General features: G+C 35.7%; 1 non-coding gene across 1 annotated transcript; it reads right to left on the reverse strand.

The window, feature by feature from the left end:
• Positions 1–5,597: 5,597 nt before the first annotated feature.
• Positions 5,598–5,728, reverse strand: LOC138990039 (small nucleolar RNA SNORA72). Its single transcript, XR_011466215.1, has one exon. It is a non-coding gene; the product is annotated as a small nucleolar RNA SNORA72 (small nucleolar RNA).
• Between the last annotated feature and the right edge of the window lie 214 nt (positions 5,729–5,942).

Genomic DNA, 5,942 nt, shown 5'->3' on the forward strand with positions numbered 1-5,942 from the left:
GTATATTTCCTTTCAGGTTCAAAGTGTGGGGAGAAGGAGATCATTGTAACTGAAGGTCACTTGGCAGCTAGACTGCATATCTCCCTAGGAAGCTGCCTTGTTCTATTCCATTCCCATTCTCGCATTGTCTTCAGGCTCTCCACCTCAGGTCTGTAGCCATACAACTCAATCATTTTCAATAGTGCTGACTGTGCCCACATTATTGGGCAGGCATCTAACCATTCACTGCAGAGGAAAGAAACAGGAAAAAGCAAAAGTCAATTGGCCACAAAGATTGCCTTCAAAGATCTTATACTTACTTTGAGAGGCAAGATAAGATCAGTATGTGAGTCTTTGGGAATAGAAAAATTAAAAGAAGAGATGATATTTTTGTGGGAAGAGACTAGAAAAATCCGGTTATATGTAGGCAGAATTTTTAAACATAAATATAATTTAGATTTCAAGATAGCGATTTTGATAGGTCAGCGGATTTAATGAATCCCTCCCTACTTTTGACCTCATGAAAATCCTAAAAATAATAGCTTTAACTGAGCTCTGAAGGATTTATCCAGGCATTTCTTCTTTAGCGTTGTTTACTTTCTTCTCATTTTCCTTTTCTAATAAATAAATTCATCTACCTGTTAATTGGAATTCCAGTCTATACTGAGCTAATTTGGGTAACTAGTTGAATGGTCTGCTTTGTGTTATTTATTGTTTAATTCAATTAATATTAATTACATGCAATGGGAAGAATTTCACAGTAATAGGGACTAAGACAAGAGACAAAAGAAAGAGTCCCTTTTCTCATGGAGATTGTATCTTCTGACATCCAATGATGTTGAAGATCATCTTTTGTTTTCATGTCTATTCATATTATTAACTCTAAAATTCTTAAATTATCTCCATATTCAACACAACCTATCTACAATTTGGTCAGTTTCCTACATGAAGCCCAGATAGGTAATGTGTTGAAATATAGTTTGCATGGGGAAAGGATTTATAAATATGAAATGCAGCCATGATAGAACAGAATACTGAGCAGGCAGGAAAGCACAGAGTGGATGCCACCCACTCAGAAATGAATTATCTGGAGTACTTGAATAGTAAAAAAACATTTAGGACCCAGATCACTGATTACTATAACACAATACCAGGTTAAGTGATTAAGGAAAAGCCTTAAATTCTTCAGGCTGTTAGAAAAGAACAAATGGACAAGATTTCAAGTAAAGTAAGAAATATTTCATGAGACTATTTGCAAGAAGACTTGGACTGTCAAGGGCAAAGAATGCATGTTTTTCAAGTGAATCATTCTAAGGGGACTCTCAGCATAGTGATAATATTAGGCCAAGATGCTCTTGAAAGCCAAGTGACTCTGCAGTCAAGGCTTCTCTAATAGTTCTAGAATCATAAATAAATCATTGACCTTTATGTCCTATCCAATTAGCTGAAATTTCATCAAATAACTGAGCTGTGGAGCCACTTTTGTATGTGAAGCCAGATGTCAATGTATGACAATTTGAAAGAGGAGGAGAGATTTCCAAAGAGAATTAGGGAGTAGAGATCTGTAGGTATCAGGCAGGAAACAGTGTGTTCTTTGTATATATACATATATATATATATATATATATATATATGTACAAAAGTCTTTATAATATATATAAAATTACTTTAAGTCTTTATTGAATTTGTTACAATGTTGCTTCTGTTTTATGTTTTTGTTTTTTGGCCAGGAGGCATGGAGTATCTTGGTGCCCAACCAGGGGTTGAAGCTGTGCCCTCTGCATTGGAAGGTGGAGTATTAACCACTGCACAGCCAGGGAAGTCCTGAAACAATGTGTTCTTAAAATAAGATGACTTGAGTTTGGAGAGAGAGACTTCTAGCATCATGGAAGTTTCAGAACTCATTCTATCTTCATGTGTTCAGATTAATAAATTTCCATTTCAAATGTTGCTTTCTTTCACTATGACTTTAATAACTAAATTAAACTAGTTTTTCATTTATATTGCATCATTTTGCACTTCATTTTTCTACATAAATGTCTATATCTTTCTCTCAAATATCCCATTGCATAAGTGGGGACAACTTGATCCATAATCCTCTAAGCATTTAGAACAAAGCAAAGCTCCAAATATGAAATAGGTTCAGATTTAATGTTTCATAGATCTGTGATCAGTGACATAGCTAACTCTCAGAAAGTCTCTATTGTGCCGGGACCCACAGATGAGTAGAACCCACAGCAGGAGCAGAACTGGAGCCAGTGGCCCACAGAGCTGAGAGGCCAGCAATGGTGGGCTATGGCAGCTGCCACAAGATTACAAACTGCGATGCTGGTCTGGAATCAATTAGAAAAAGATGTTAGTCAAGGAGAAATGTGTTTCCTCCATTCTTTCTTGAACACCTGCACCTCCTAATTTAACATGATTTATTCAACAGAGTGGGCCACTTAGCAGGCCACAAAACCATGGCCAGCATCCAATATCCATGACCCTATTAAACCCTAATCAAGTGGGAGGAAATGGGAAGAAAGGGGGACGGTGTCATCTTTTTCTTTTTTTCTTTCTAGACTCTTAGAGGCCAAAGAAAGTACATATTTGGAAACAACACAGATATAGGTCAAATTATGTGTGTACAAATTAAACACATAATTTTGTGTTTAATTGACAAAATTAACACATGACAACCTATCTAATTTTATGTCAAATTTCTGGCAACCTCAGAGCTCTGGAAGAGGACCAACTATATGAAAGGGTAAAAAAGACAAACCTGACATGTTTACAGTTTATGTAGCTTATGAAAAACTCATATACACTGTTTTCCTTGAGAGTCACAATAGTGACATAAAGCTTTTAGATTATCAACACATGCATTTTCCTCAAAAGGAGGCTAAGGCAAATACAGTCATAGGAATAATAATAGTAACTCTCATTTAGCAAATTCTATAGAAATTCTATCAAACCTCACAAATGATGAGGTTATAATTCAAATCATCGAAGTTCACTCTGTGCATGTAAGCCTTCTCAGTCGTGTCTGACTCTGCTATCCCAAAGACTATAGCTTGCCAGGCTTCTCTGTCTGTGGGATTTCCCAAGCAAAAATACTGGAGTAGGTTGCCTTTTCCTCCTCCAGGAAATCCTCCTTACCCAGGGATCGAACCCGCATCCCCTATACCTCCTGCATTGGCAGACAGGTTCTTTACCACCACACTGCCCAAGAAGCCCTATCTTTCACTCTGGGCTCAGGTTATCTTCTAAGGATTCAATCTCTTATAGTGCTCAAGATTATAATGCTCAAATGTATGCTTCTGAGAAAGCTAATTATGTGGTCATATAGAACAGAAAAGGATAGCATAGACATTGTTGAATGGTTTATTTACTCTTGGATTTATAAACATTTTACTTCTCAAACCTTAAAATCTTAAAGTAATTAAAAGACAAGGGGGTTGGTACAAGCAAGACACTAGTAGCAATAAAAAGTCACAGTTAAGAATGAAGAAGGTGAAATTAAGAAATCATACACTTTTGTACACATACATAAATATAAATACTACAAAGAGAAAATCATGTGTCTTTTTAGTTGTAAACAAGCTGCTTCACATAGTGTAATAATATATACACCTTGTCTTACCTCACATTGAAATAACTCATTCAAAATGATGACCCCAAGGCACTGATAAACATAGAAACTGAGTTTGGAGTATTCCAGCTAAATAATCAAGTAATTGTGTTATAGAATTGACATTTTCACTAAAAGAGTTCAGTTCAGTTCAGCTCAGTTCAGAAGCTCAGTTGTGTTCAACTCTTTGCAACCCCATGAACCACAGCATGCCAGGCCTCCCTGTCCATCTACAATAACAACAACAACAAAATAATTATGCTTTTGATGGGCCGAGCTCTAGGTCTTTGGTAAAAGCACTAACATGACATGTAAATAACATGCATTTCATTTCAAAGTAAGATTTTAAGAGCCAGTAAAATTAACTACAAAAATAAGAGTATATTAAAACAATTAACAAGCAAGTTTATTAATGTCTCTTAAAAATAATGAAGATTAAGAATGTAACAAAGATGCCAAGATTGATGGTGGAGTGGAAGGAACAGTTTATGAACTTTCCATTGATAACTACACAGTTTGACAGCTCCTTAGGCAGTCCAGCTGGAAGAGGAAACCACTTCCATGCCAGTTTATAACCATCCAGTGAACCTCTCTGTTGTGGTCTTTTTCAAGAATAAGGGCACCCATTTCTTTGTTTGTGATTGATTTTTCATATCCCTCCTGAATTGGTGGGTCCAAAGCATGTGTTGTTCATTTATTCAGATACACATTTCAAGTGACTCATGTATCCTGGGGAATATGACAGTTCAGGGGGATAAAAAGATAAATAAGATTTTAACCTAGCTTTCTAGGTATGTCTTCTTCATACAATGAAAATATATTCTTTTAAATCTACTGAAACCACCCGCACTATTAACAGGTTTGAAATATTTGCAAAAGGGTGGCATTATTTTATGTTATGAACTTCCTTAAATAAAATAAAAATATTAATAATAACAAAAGCAAAGCATCTGTATATAGAATCTTCAGTGTTTTGTGTTTTTTTTTTTAATAATTATATAACAGGATGTGAAAGGGCAGGGGCAACAGGGTTTTCTGGCCAGAAGGGGAAGGATGAGAAGAGCAAGAAATGGAAATGCTGGCCTATGAGGCATACAGTTAGCAAACAAAGAGGAGCAGAGGGCACTAAAGATGCACTTCATTGGCTTCATTTTTTTTAAAGACTCTGGAATAATGTACAACTGAGATTTAATTGCTTTTCACTTGCAATGCCAAGAAACTCTGAAAATGGGGGCACTGCCTTTCCATGTACATACCAACTTAAAAACTTCATGGAATATTAAAAGGAACTCAAGAGATAAACCTGAAATTCAACCTTAGTTGCTGTACTTTCTAAACTTGTAAACTTGGGCAAAATACATAATGTTTTTTCAAATTTCAAAAATTAGTTACACCATGCTAATAACACTCTACTATTCATGGAGACTTATGACACATAGACACTGTTCTGAGCATTGTAACTATATCAGTTTATTTTTTCTTGCAGTATCCCAGTCCAGGATTGATGCACGATACTGGATGCTTGGGGTTGGTGCACTGGGACAACCCAGAGGGATGGTATGGGGAGGGAGGAGGGAGGAGGGAGGAGGGTTCACGATGGGGAACACATGTATACCTGTGGTGGATTCATTTCGATATTTGGCAAAACCAATACAATATTGTAAAGTTTAAAAACAAAATAAAAATTTTTTAAAAGTATTACTATTATTAATGCTATTTTACAAAAAAAAGAAACTGAGTCACAATGTTCTTAAAGAAATCACCTAAGGTCACAAAACTAGGAATTATCACAGACAAAATGAAATATCAAGACCTCTGGCTTCATTTTGTTCTAGATAAAACATAATAACTTTGCAATTAATTTAATGACAACTGGTAATCATCAAATTAAGAATAGTTATTTTCAAAATTATTATACAGGCTGAGCTGTCATTTCTCACGATTGATCAGATAACTTGAGTCACAGATATTTTCCACATAAGATGCATCATATAAATCAGACTTGGTTTATTATCAGCATTTATAAAACTAGATTTAGATGAGAACTAGGTCTGTGGACATGTGTATGGTCTTCATATAGAAAATGTTTAGCCTTCCCTAATTATTAAAATATCAAAACAGTGAGAATATCCACAGGCTGGCTCCTTTAAAACTCGCTCTGACCACTTCAGTGGTTGAAAATGATACTCCAGCAAAAATGAGATACCATTGTTCACATATCGGAATGACTAAAACCCAAAATACTAACAAAACCAAATGCTGACAAAGACGTTGAGCAACAGGAACTCTCATTGACTACTAGGGCAGAGGTAAAATGATACAGCCACTATGGAAGATGGCTGGCTACCTT

This window comes from Bos mutus, chromosome 11 (genome assembly GCF_027580195.1).
Source record: "Bos mutus isolate GX-2022 chromosome 11, NWIPB_WYAK_1.1, whole genome shotgun sequence".
Classification (NCBI taxonomy): domain Eukaryota; kingdom Metazoa; phylum Chordata; class Mammalia; order Artiodactyla; family Bovidae; genus Bos; species Bos mutus.